The following is a 13,311-nucleotide window of genomic DNA, read 5'->3' as shown; positions in this document are numbered from 1 at the left end:
GGGGGTCAACTGATGCCAGTCAAGTGGGGTGTGTGTGGCCCAATTAGTGGCAACGAGGGAGACTGTGGTTGGAGTCCCCTCGCTGTGTTTGTAAAAGAACCAAGATGAACAAGTCATGGCTCTCAGAGGACTTTTCTTCCCCTGGGTCATCTAGGGGTGGTGAAAGGCATGCGTATTTTTGAGAGTGCTTCATGCAAAGCATCTTTTTCTTTTTCAAAAGGGGGGTCAACTGATGCCAGTCAAGTGGGGTGTGTGTGGCCCAATTAGTGGCAACGAGGGAGACTGTGGTTGGAGTCCCCTCGCTGTGTTTGTAAAAGAACCAAGATGAACAAGTCATGGCTCTCAGAGGACTTTTCTTCCCCTGGGTCATCTAGGGGTGTTGAAAGGCATGCGTATTTTTGAGAGTGCTTCATGCAAAGCATCTTTTTCTTTTTCAAAAGGGGGGTCAACTGATGCCAGTCAAGTGGGGTGTGTGTGGCCCAATTAGTGGAAACGAGGGAGATTGTGGTTGGAGTCCCCTCGCTGTGTTTGTAAAAGAACCAAGATGAACAAGTCATGGCTCTCAGAGGACTTTTCTTCCCCTGGGTCATCCGGGGGAGGTAAAAGGCACGCGTATATTTGAGAGTGCTTCATGCAAAGCATCTTCTTCTTTTTCAAAAGGGGGGTCAACTGATGCCAGTCAAGTGGGGTGTGTGTGGCCCAATTAGTGGCAACGAGGGAGACTGTGGTTGGAGTCCCCTCGCTGTGTTTGTAAAAGAACCAAGATGAACAAGTCATGGCTCTCAGAGGACTTTTCTTCCCCTGGGTCATCCGGGGGAGGTGAAAGGCACGCGTATTTTTGAGAGTGCTTCATGCAAAGCATCTTCTTCTTTTTCAAAAGGGGGGTCAACTGATGCCAGTGAAGTGGGGTGTGTGTGGCCCAATTAGTGGCAACGAGGGAGACTGTGGTTGGAGTCCCCTCGCTGTGTTTGTAAAAGAACCACCATGAACAAGTCAAGGCTCTCAGAGGACTTTTCTTCCCCTGGGTCATCCAGGGGTGGTGAAAGGCACGCGTATTTTTGAGGGTGCTTCATGCAAAGCATCTTTTTCTTTTTCAAAAGGGGGGTCAACTGATGCCAGTCAAGTGGGGTGTGTGTGGCCCAATTAGTGGCAACGAGGGAGATTGTGGTTGGAGTCCCCTCGCTGTGTTTGTAAAAGAACCAAGATGAACAAGTCATGGCTCTCAGAGGACTTTTCTTCCCCTGGGTCATCCAGGGGTGGTGAAAGGCACGCGTATTTTTGAGAGTGCTTCATGCAAAGCATCTTTTTCTTTTTCAAAAGGGGGGTCAACTGATGCCAGTCAAGTGGGGTGTGTGTGGCCCAATTAGTGGCAACGAGGGAGACTGTGGTTGGAGTCCCCTCGCTGTGTTTGTAAAAGAACCAAGATGAACAAGTCATGGCTCTCAGAGGACTTTTCTTCCCCTGGGTCATCCGGGGGAGGTGAAAGGCACGCGTATTTTTGAGAGTGCTTCATGCAAAGCATCTTTTTCTTTTCCAAAAGGGGGGTCAACTGATTCCAGTCAAGTGGGGTGTGTGTGGCCCAATTAGTGGCAACGAGGGAGATTGTGGTTGGAGTCCCCTCGCTGTGTTTGTAAAAGAACCAAGATTAACAAGTCATGGCTCTCAGAGGACTTTTCTTCCCCTGGGTCATCTAGGGGTGGTGAAAGGCATGCGTATTTTTGAGAGTGCTTCATGCAAAGCATCTTTTTCTTTTTCAAAAGGGGGGTCAACTGATGCCAGTCAAGTGGGGTGTGTGTGGCCCAATTAGTGGCAACGAGGGAGACTGTGGTTGGAGTCCCCTCGCTGTGTTTGTAAAAGAACCAAGATGAACAAGTCATGGCTCTCAGAGGACTTTTCTTCCCCTGGGTCATCTAGGGGTGTTGAAAGGCATGCGTATTTTTGAGAGTGCTTCATGCAAAGCATCTTTTTCTTTTTCAAAAGGGGGGTCAACTGATGCCAGTCAAGTGGGGTGTGTGTGGCCCAATTAGTGGAAACGAGGGAGATTGTGGTTGGAGTCCCCTCGCTGTGTTTGTAAAAGAACCAAGATGAACAAGTCATGGCTCTCAGAGGACTTTTCTTCCCCTGGGTCATCCGGGGGAGGTAAAAGGCACGCGTATATTTGAGAGTGCTTCATGCAAAGCATCTTCTTCTTTTTCAAAAGGGGGGTCAACTGATGCCAGTCAAGTGGGGTGTGTGTGGCCCAATTAGTGGCAACGAGGGAGACTGTGGTTGGAGTCCCCTCGCTGTGTTTGTAAAAGAACCAAGATGAACAAGTCATGGCTCTCAGAGGACTTTTCTTCCCCTGGGTCATCCAGGGGTGGTGAAAGGCACGCGTATTATTGAGAGTGCTTCATGCAAAGCATCTTTTTCTTTTTCAAAAGGGGGGTCAACTGATGCCAGTCAAGTGGGGTGTGTGTGGCCCAATTAGTGGCAACGAGGTAGATTGTGGTTGGAGTCCCCTCGCTGTGTTTGTAAAAGAACCAAGATGAACAAGTCATGGCTCTCAGAGGACTTTTCTTCCCCTGGGTCATCCAGGGGTGGTGAAAGGCACGCGTATTTTTGAGAGTGCTTCATGCAAAGCATCTTTTTCTTTTTCAAAAGGGGGGTCAACTGATGCCAGTCAAGTGGGGTGTGTGTGGCCCAATTAGTGGCAACGAGGGAGACTGTGGTTGGATTCCCCTCGCTGTGTTTGTAAAAGAACCGAGATGAACAAGTCATGGCTCTCAGAGGACTTTTCTTCCCCTGGGTCATCCAGGGGTGGTGAAAGGGACGCGTATTTTTGAGAGTGCTTCATGCAAAGCATCTTTTTCTTTTTCAAATGGGGGGTCAACTGATGCCAGTCAAGTGGGGTGTGTGTGGCCCAATTAGTGGCAACGAGGGAGACTGTGGTTGGAGTCCTCTCGCTGTGTTTGTAAAAGAACCAAGATGAACAAGTCATGGCTCGCAGAGGACTTTTCTTCCCCTGGGTCATCCAGGGGTGGTGAAAGGCACGCGTATTTTTGAGAGTGCTTCATGCAAAGCATCTTTTTCTTTTTCAAAAGGGGGGTCAACTGATGCCAGTCAAGTGGGGTGTGTGTGGCCCAATTAGTGGCAATGAGGGAGACTGTGGTTGGAGTCCCCTCGCTGTGTTTGTAAAAGAACCAAGATGAACAAGTCATGGCTCTCAGAGGACTTTTCTTCCCCTCGGTCATCCAAGGGTGGTGAAAGGCACGCGTATTTTTGAGAGTGCTTCATGCAAAGCATCTTTTTCTTTTTTAAAAGGGGGGTCAACTGATGCCAGTCAAGTGGGGTGTGTGTGGCCCAATTAGTGGCAACGAGGGAGACTGTGGTTGGAGTCCCCTCGCTGTGTTTGTAAAAGAACCAAGATGAACAAGTCATGGCTCTCAGAGGACTTTTCTTCCCCTGGGTCATCCGTGGGAGGTGAAAAGCACGCGTATTTTTGAGAGTGCTTCATGCAAAGCATCTTTTTCTTTTTCTAAAGGGGGGTCAACTGATACCAGTCAAATGGGGTGTGTGTGGCCCAATTAGTGGCAACGAGGGAGACTGTGGTTGGAGTCCCTTCGCTGTGTTTGTAAAAGAACCAAGATGAACAAGTCATGGCTCTCAGAGGACTTTTCTTCCCCTGGGTCATCCGGGGGAGGTCAAAAGGCACGCGTATTTTTGAGAGTGCTTCATGCAAAGCATCTTTTTCTTTTCCAAAAGGGGGGTCAACTGATGCCAGTCAAGTGGGGTGTGTGTGGCCCAATTAGTGGCAACGAGGGAGATTGTGGTTGGAGTCCCCTCGCTGTGTTTGTAAAAGAACCAAGATGAACAAGTCATGGCTCTCAGAGGACTTTTCTTCCCCTGGGTCATCTAGGGGTGGTGAAAGGCATGCGTATTTTTGAGAGTGCTTCATGCAAAGCATCTTTTTCTTTTTCAAAAGGGTGTCAACTGATGCCAGTCAAGTGGGGTGTGTGTGGCCCAATTAGTGGCAACGAGGGAGACTGTGGTTGGAGTCCCCTCGCTGTGTTTGTAAAAGAACCAAGATGAACAAGTCATGGCTCTCAGAGGACTTTTCTTCCCCTGGGTCATCCGGGGGAGGTGAAAGGCACGCGTATTTTTGAGAGTGCTTCATGCAAAGCATCTTTTTCTTTTTCAAAAGGGGGGTCAACTGATGCCAGTCAAGTGGGGTGTGTGTGGCCCAATTAGTGGCAACGAGGGAGACTGTGGTTGGAGTCCCCTCGCTGTGTTTGTAAAAGAACCAAGATGAACAAGTCATGGCTCTCAGAGGACTTTATTTTCCCTGGGTCATCCAGGGGTGGTGAAAGGCACGCGTATTTTTGAGAGTGCTTCATGCAAAGCATCTTTTTCTTTTTCAAAAGGGGGGTCAACTGATGCCAGTCAAGTGGGGTGTGTGTGGCCCAATTAGTGGCAACGAGGGAGACTGTGGTTGGAGTCCCCTCGCTGTGTTTGTAAAAGAACCAAGATGAACAAGTCATGGCTCTCAGAGGACTTTTCTTCCCCTGGGTCATCCGGGGGAGGTGAAAGGCACGCGTATTTTTGAGAGTGCTTCATGCAAAGCATCTTTTTCTTTTCCAAAAGGGGGGTCAACTGATGCCAGTCAAGTGGGGTGTGTGTGGCCCAATTAGTGGCAACGAGGGAGATTGTGGTTGGACTCCCCTCGCTGTGTTTGTAAAAGAACCAAGATGAACAAGTCATGGCTCTCAGAGGACTTTTCTTCCCCTGGGTCATCTAGGGGTGGTGAAAGGCATGCGTATTTTTGAGAGTGCTTCATGCAAAGCATCTTTTTCTTTTTCAAAAGGGGGGTCAACTGATGCCAGTCAAGTGGGGTGCGTGTGGCCCAATTAGTGGCAACGAGGGTGACTGTGGTTGGAGTCCCCTCGCTGTGTTTGTAAAAGAACCAAGATGAACAAGTCATGGCTCTCAGAGGACATTTCTTCCACTGGGTCATCCAGGGGTGGTGAAAGGCACGCGTATTTTTGAGAGTGCTTCATGCAAAGCATCTTTTTCTTTTTCAAAAGGGGGGTCAACTGATGCCAGTCAAGTGGGCTGTGTGTGGCCCAATTAGTGGCAACGAGGGAGACTGTGGTTGGAGTCCCCTCGCTGTGTTTGTAAAAGAACCAAGATGAACAAGTCATGGCTCTCAGAGGACTTTTCTTCCCCTGGGTCATCCAGGGGTGGTGAAAGGCACACGTATTTTTGAGAGTGCTTCATGCAAAGCATCTTTTTCTTTTTCAAAAGGGGGGTCAACTGATGCCAGTCAAGTGGGGTGTGTGTGGCCCAATTAGTGGCAACGAGGTAGACTGTGGTTGGAGTTTCCTCGCTGTGTTTGTAAAAGAATCAAGATGAACAAGTCATGGCTCTCAGAGGACTTTTCTTCCCCTGGGTCATCCAGGGGTGGTGAAAGGCATGCGTATTTTTGAGAGTGCTTCATGCAAAGCATCTTTTTCTTTTTCAAAAGAGGGGTCAACTGATGCCAGTCAAGTGGGGTGTGTGTGGCCCAATTAGTGGCAATGAGGGAGACTGTGGTTGGAGTCCCCTCGCTGTGTTTGTAAAAGAACTAAGATGAACAAGTCATGGCTCTCAGAGGACTTTTCTTCCCCTGGGTCATCCAGGGGTGGTGAAAGGCATGCGTATTTTTGAGAGTGCTTCATGCAAAGCATCTTTTTCTTTTTCAAAAGGGGGGTCAACTGATGCCAGTCAAGTGGGGTGTGTGTGGCCCAATTAGTGGCAACGAGGGAGACTGTGGTTGGAGTCCCCTCGCTGTGTTTGTAAAAGAACCAAGATGAACAAGTCATGGCTCTCAGAGGACTTTTCTTCCCCTGGGTCATCCAGGGGTGGTGAAAGGCACGCGTATTTTTGAGAGTGCTTCATGCAAAGCATCTTTTTCTTTTTCAAAAGGGGGGTCAACTGATGCCAGTCAAGTGGGGTGTGTGTGGCCCAATTAGTGGCAACGAGGTAGACTGTGGTTGGAGTTTCCTCGCTGTGTTTGTAAAAGAACCAAGATGAATAAGTCATGGCTCTCAGAGGACTTTTCTTCCCCTGGGTCATCCGGCGGAGGTGAAAGGCACACATATTTTTGAGAGTGCTTCATGCAAAGCATCTTTTTCTTTTTCAAAAGGGGGGTCAAGTGAAGCCAGTCAAGTGGGGTGTGTGTGGCCCAATTAGTGGCAACGAGGGAGACTGTGGTTGGAGTCCTCTCGCTGTGTTTGTAAAAGAACCAAGATGAACAAGTCATGGCTCTCAGAGAACTTTTCTTCCACTGGGTCATCCGGGGGAGGTGAAAGGCACGCGTATTTTTGAGAGTGCTTCATGCAAAGTATCTTTTTCTTTTCCAAAATGGGGGTCAACTGATGCCAGTCAAGTGGGGTGTGTGTGGCCCAATTAGTGGCAACGAGGGAGATTGTGGTTGGAGTCCCCTCGCTGTGTTTGTAAAAGAACCAAGATGAACAAGTCATGGCTCTCAGAGGACTTTTCTTCCCCTGGGTCATCTAGGGGTGGTGAAAGGCATGCGTATTTTTGAGAGTGCTTCATGCAAAGCATCTTTTTCTTTTTCAAAAGGGGGGTCAACTGATGCCAGTCAAGTGGGGGGTGTGTGGCCCAATTAGTGGCAACGAGGGAGACTGTGGTTGGAGTCCCCTCGCTGTGTTTGTAAAAGAACCAAGATGAACAAGTCATGGCTCTCAGAGGACTTTTCTTCCCCTGGGTCATCCAGGGGTGGTGAAAGGCACGCGTATTTTTGAGAGTGCTTCATGCAAAGCATCTTTTTCTTTTTCAAAAGGGGGGTCAACTGATGCCAGTCAAGTGGGGTGTGTGTGGCCCAATTAGTGGCAACGAGGGAGATTGTGGTTGGAGTCCCCTCGCTGTGTTTTTAAAAGAACCAAGATGAACAAGTCATGGCTCTCAGAGGACTTTTCTTCCCCTGGGTCATCTAGGGGTGGTGAAAGGCATGCGTATTTTTGAGAGTGCTTCATGCAAAGCATCTTTTTCTTTTTCAAAAGGGGGGTCAACTGATGCCAGTCAAGTGGGGTGTGTGTGGCCCAATTAGTGGCAACGAGGGAGACTGTGGTTGGAGTCCCCTCGCTGTGTTTGTAAAAGAACCAAGATGAACAAGTCATGGCTCTCACAGGACTTTTCTTCCCCTGGGTCATCCAGGGGTGGTGAAAGGCACGCGTATTTTTGAGAGTGCTTCATGCAAAGCATCTTTTTCTTTTTCAAAAGGGGGTCCACTGATGCCAGTCAAGTGGGGTGTGTGTGGCCCATTTAGTGGCAACGAGGGAGACTGTGGTTGGAGTCCCCTCGCTGCGTTTGTAAAAGAACCAAGATGAACAAGTCATGGCTCTCAGAGGACTTTTCTTCCCCTGGGTCATCCGGGGGAGGTGAAAGGCACGCGTATTTTTGAGAGTGCTTCATGCAAAGCATCTTTTTCTTTTTCAAAAGGGGGGTCAACTGATGCCAGTCAAGTGGGGTGTGTGTGGCCCAATTAGTGGCAACGAGGGAGACTGTGGTTGGAGTCCCCTCGCTGTGTTTGTAAAAGAACCAAGATGAACAAGTCATGGCTCTCAGAGGACTTTTCTTCCCCTGGGTCATCCAGGGGTGGTGAAAGGCACGCGTATTTTTGAGAGTGCTTCATGCAAAGCATCTTTTTTTTTTTAAAAAAAGGGGGGTCAACTGATGCCAGTCAAGTGGGGTGTGTGTGGCCCAATTAGTGGCAACGAGGGAGACTGTGGTTGGAGTCCCCTCGCTGTGTTTGTAAAAGAACCAAGATGAACAAGTCATGGCTCTCAGAGGACTTTTCTTCCACTGGGTCATCCGGGGGAGGTGAAAGGCACGCGTATTTTTGAGAGTGCTTCATGCAAAGCATCTTTTTCTTTTCCAAAAGGGGGGTCAACTGATGCCAGTCAAGTGGGGTGTGTGTGGCCCAATTAGTGGCAACGAGGGAGGTTGTGGTTGGAGTCCCCTCGCTGTGTTTGTAAAAGAACCAAGATGAACAAGTCATGGCTCTCAGAGGACTTTTCTTCCCCTGGGTCATCTAGGGGTGGTGAAAGGCATGCGTATTTTTGAGAGTGCTTCATGCAAAGCATCTTTTTCTTTTTCAAAAGGGGGGTCAACTGATGCCAGTCAAGTGGGCTGTGTGTGGCCCAATTAGTGGCAACGAGGGAGACTGTGGTTGGAGTCCCCTCGCTGTGTTTGTAAAAGAACCAAGATGAACAAGTCATGGCTCTCAGAGGACTTTTCTTCCCCTGGGTCATCCAGGGGTGGTGAAAGGCACGCGTATTTTTGAGAGTGCTTCATGCAAAGCATCTTTTTCTTTTTCAAAAGGGGGGTCAACTGATGCCAGTCAAGTGGGCTGTGTGTGGCCCAATTAGTGGCAACGAGGGAGACTGTGGTTGGAGTCCCCTCGCTGTGTTTGTAAAAGAACCAAGATGAACAAGTCATGGCTCTCACAGGACTTTTCTTCCCCTGGGTCATCCAGGGGTGGTGAAAGGCATGTGTATTTTTGAGAGTGCTTCATGCAAAGCATCTTTTTCTTTTTCAAAAGGGGGTCCACTGATGCCAGTCAAGTGGGGTGTGTGTGGCCCTTTTAGTGGCAACGAGGGAGACTGTGGTTGGAGTCCCCTCGCTGCGTTTGTAAAAGAACCAAGATGAACAAGTCATGGCTCTAGGAGGACTTTTCTTCTCCTGGGTCATCCGGGGGAGGTGAAAGGCACGCGTATTGTTGAGAGTGCTTCATGCAAAGCATCTTTTTCTTTTTCAAAAGGGGGGTCAACTGATGCCAGTCAAGTGGGGTGTGTGTGGCCCAATTAGTGGCAACGAGGGAGACTGTGGTTGGAGTCCCCTCGCTGTGTTTGTAAAAGAACCAAGATGAACAAGTCATGGCTCTCAGAGGACTTTTCTTCCCCTGGGTCATCCAGGGGTGGTGAAAGGCACGCGTATTTTTGAGAGTGCTTCATGCAAAGCATCTTTTTTTTTTTAAAAAAGGGGGGTCAACTGATGCCAGTCAAGTGGGGTGTGTGTGGCCCAATTAGTGGCAACGATGGAGACTGTGGTTGGAGTCCCCTCGCTGTGTTTGTAAAAGAACCAAGATGAACAAGTCATGGCTCTCAGAGGACTTTTCTTCCACTGGGTCATCCGGGGGAGGTGAAAGGCACGCGTATTTTTGAGAGTGCTTCATGCAAAGCATCTTTTTCTTTTCCAAAAGGGGGGTCAACTGATGCCAGTCAAGTGGGGTGTGTGTGGCCCAATTAGTGGCAACGAGGGAGGTTGTGGTTGGAGTCCCCTCGCTGTGTTTGTAAAAGAACCAAGATGAACAAGTCATGGCTCTCAGAGGACTTTTCTTCCCCTGGGTCATCTAGGGGTGGTGAAAGGCATGCGTATTTTTGGGAGTGCTTCATGCAAAGCATCTTTTTCTTTTTCAAAAGGGGGGTCAACTGATGCCAGTCAAGTGGGCTGTGTGTGGCCCAATTAGTGGCAACGAGGGAGACTGTGGTTGGAGTCCCCTCGCTGTGTTTGTAAAAGAACCAAGATGAACAAGTCATGGCTCTCAGAGGACTTTTCTTCCCCTGGGTCATCCAGGGGTGGTGAAAGGCACGCGTATTTTTGAGAGTGCTTCATGCAAAGCATCTTTTTCTTTTTCAAAAGGGGGGTCAACTGATGCCAGTCAAGTGGGGTGTGTGTGGCCCAATTAGTGGCAACGAGGGAGACTGTGGTTGGAGTCCCCTCGCTGTGTTTGTAAAAGAACCAAGATGAACAAGTCATGGCTCTCACAGGACTTTTCTTCCCCTGGGTCATCCAGGGGTGGTGAAAGGCATGTGTATTTTTGAGAGTGCTTCATGCAAAGCATTTTTTCTTTTTCAAAAGGGGGGTCAACTGATGCCAGTCAAGTGGGGTGTGTGTGGCCCTTTTAGTGGCAACGAGGGAGACTGTGGTTGGAGTCCCCTCGCTGCGTTTGTAAAAGAACCAAGATGAACAAGTCATGGCTCTCAGAGGACTTTTCTTCCCCTGGGTCATCCGGGGGAGGTGAAAGGCACGCGTATTTTTGAGAGTGCTTCATGCAAAGCATCTTTTTCTTTTTCAAAAGGGGGGTCAACTGATGCCAGTCAAGTGGGGTGTGTGTGGCCCAATTAGTGGCAACCAGGGAGACTGTGGTTGGAGTCCCCTCGCTGTGTTTGTAAAGGAACCAAGATGAACAAGTCATGGCTCTCAGAGGACTTTTCTTCCCCTGGGTCATCCAGGGGTGGTGAAAGGCACGCGTATTTTTGAGAGTGCTTCATGCAAAGCATCTTTTTCTTTTTCAAAAGGGGGGTCAACTGATGCCAGTCAAGTGGGGTGTGTGTGGCCCAATTAGTGGCAACGAGGGAGACTGTGGTTGGAGTCCCCTCGCTGTGTTTGTAAAAGAACCAAGATGAACAAGTCATGGCTCTCACAGGACTTTTCTTCCCCTGGGTCATCCAGGGGTGGTGAAAGGCATGTGTATTTTTGAGAGTGCTTCATGCAAAGCATCTTTTTCTTTTTCAAAAGGGGGGTCAACTGATGCCAGTCAAGTGGGGTGTGTGTGGCCCTTTTAGTGGCAACGAGGGAGACTGTGGTTGGAGTCCCCTCGCTGCGTTTGTAAAAGAACCAAGATGAACAAGTCATGGCTCTCAGAGGACTTTTCTTCCCCTGGGTCATCCGGGGGAGGTGAAAGGCACGCGTATTTTTGAGAGTGCTTCATGCAAAGCATCTTTTTCTTTTTCAAAAGGGGGGTCAACTGATGCCAGTCAAGTGGGGTGTGTGTGGCCCAATTAGTGGCAACGAGGGAGACTGTGGTTGGAGTCCCCTCGCTGTGTTTGTAAAGGAACCAAGATGAACAAGTCATGGCTCTCAGAGGACTTTTCTTCCCCTGGGTCATCCAGGGGTGGTGAAAGGCACGCGTATTTTTGAGAGTGCTTCATGCAAAGCATCTTTTTCTTTTTCAAAAGGGGGGTCAACTGATGCCAGTCAAGTGGGGTGTGTGTGGCCCAATTAGTGGCAACGAGGGAGACTGTGGTTGGAGTCCCATCGCTGTGTTTGTAAAAGAACCAAGATGAACAAGTCATGGCTCTCACAGGACTTTTCTTCCCCTGGGTCATCCAGGGGTGGTGAAAGGCACGCGTATTTTTGAGAGTGCTTCATGCAAAGAATCTTTTTCTTTTTCAAAAGGGGGTCCACTGATGCCAGTCAAGTGGGGTGTGTGTGGCCCTTTTAGTGGCAACGAGGGAGACTGTGGTTGGAGTCCCCTCGCTGCGTTTGTAAAAGAACCAAGATGAACAAGTCATGGCTCTCAGAGGACTTTTCTTCCCCTGGGTCATCCGGGGGAGGTGAAAGGCACGCGTATTTTTGAGAGTGCTTCATGCAAAGCATCTTTTTCTTTTTCAAAAGGGGGGTCAACTGATGCCAGTCAAGTGGGGTGTGTGTGGCCCAATTAGTGGCAACGATAGAGACTGTGGTTGGAGTCCCCTCGCTGTGTTTGTAAAAGAACCAAGATGAACAAGTCATGGCTCGCAGAGGACTTTTCTTCCCCTGGGTCATCCAGGGGTGGTGAAAGGCACGCGTATTTTTGAGAGTGCTTCATGCAAAGCATCTTTTTCTTTTTCAAAAGGGGGGTCAACTGATGCCAGTCAAGTGGGGTGTGTGTGGCCCAATTAGTGGCAACGAGGGAGACTGTGGTTGGAGTCCCCTCGCTGTGTTTGTAAAAGAACCAAGATGAACAAGTCATGGCTCTCAGAGGACTTTTCTTCCCCTTGGTCATCTAGGGGTGGTTAAAGGCATGCGTATTTTTGAGAGTGCTTCATGCAAAGCATCTTTTTCTTTTTCAAAAGGGGGGTCAACTGATGCCAGTCAAGTGGGGTGTGTGTGGCCCAATTAGTGGCAACGAGGGAGACTGTGGTTGGAGTCCCCTCGCTGTGTTTGTAAAAGAACCAAGATGAACAAGTCATGGCTCTCAGAGGACTTTTCTTCCCCTGGGTCATCCAGGGGTGGTGAAAGGCACGCATATTTTTGAGAGTGCTTCATGCAAAGCATCTTTTTTTTTTTTAAAAGGGGGGTCAACTGATGCCAGTCAAGTGGGGTGTGTGTGGCCCAATTAGTGGCAACGAGGGAGACTGTGGTTGGAGTCCCCTCGCTGTGTTTGTAAAAGAACCAAGATGAACAAGTCATGGCTCTCAGAGGACTTTTCTTCCCCTGGGTCATCCAGGGGTGGTGAAAGGCACGCGTATTTTTGAGAGTGCTTCATGCAAAGCATCTTTTTCTTTTTCAAAAGGGGGGTCAACTGATGACAGTCAAGTGGGGTGTGTGTGGCCCAATTAGTGGCAACGAGGGAGATTGTGGTTGGAGTCCCCTCGCTGTGTTTGTAAAAGAACCAAGATGAACAAGTCATGGCTCTCAGAGGACTTTTCTTCCCCTGGGTCATCTAGGGGTGGTGAAAGGCATGCGTATTTTTGAGAGTGCTTCATGCAAAGCATCTTTTTCTTTTTCAAAAGGGGGGTCAACTGATGCCAGTCAAGTGGGGTGTGTGTGGCCCAATTAGTGGCAACGAGGGAGACTGTGGTTGGAGTCCCCTCGCTGTGTTTGTAAAAGAACCAAGATGAACAAGTCGTGGCTCTCACAGGACTTTTCTTCCCCTGGGTCATCCAGGGGTGGTGAAAGGCACGCGTATTTTTGAGAGTGCTTCATGCAAAGCATCTTTTTCTTTTTCAAAAGGGGGGTCAACTGATGCCAGTCAAGTGGGGTGTGTGTGGCCCAATTAGTGGCAACGAGGGAGACTGTGGTTGGAGTCCCCTCGCTGTGTTTGTAAAAGAACCAAGATGAAAAAGTCATGGCTCGCAGAGGACTTTTCTTCCCCTGGGTCATCTAGGGGTGGTGAAAGGCACGCGTATTTTTAAGAGTGCTTCATGCAAAGCATCTATTTCTTTTTCAAAAGGGGGGCCAACTGATGCCAGTCAAGTAGGGTGTGTGTGGCCCAATTAGTGGCAACGAGGGAGACTGTGGTTGGAGTCCCCTTGCTGTGTTTGTAAAAGAACCAAGATGAACAAGTCATGGCTCTCAGAGGACTTTTCTTCCCCTGGGTCATCCAGGGGTGGTGAAAGGCACGCGTATTTTTGAGAGTGCTTCATGCAAAGCATCTTTTTCTTTTTCAAAAGGGGGGTCAACTGATGCCAGTCAAGTGGGGTGTGTGTGGCCCAATTAGTGGCAACGAGGGAGACTGTGGTTGGAGTCCCCTCGCTGTGTTTGTAAAAGAACCAAGATGAACAA

Source organism: Anomaloglossus baeobatrachus, chromosome 2, assembly GCF_048569485.1.
Source record: "Anomaloglossus baeobatrachus isolate aAnoBae1 chromosome 2, aAnoBae1.hap1, whole genome shotgun sequence".
Taxonomy (NCBI): domain Eukaryota; kingdom Metazoa; phylum Chordata; class Amphibia; order Anura; family Aromobatidae; genus Anomaloglossus; species Anomaloglossus baeobatrachus.
This window is presented reverse-complemented; position numbering follows the sequence as displayed.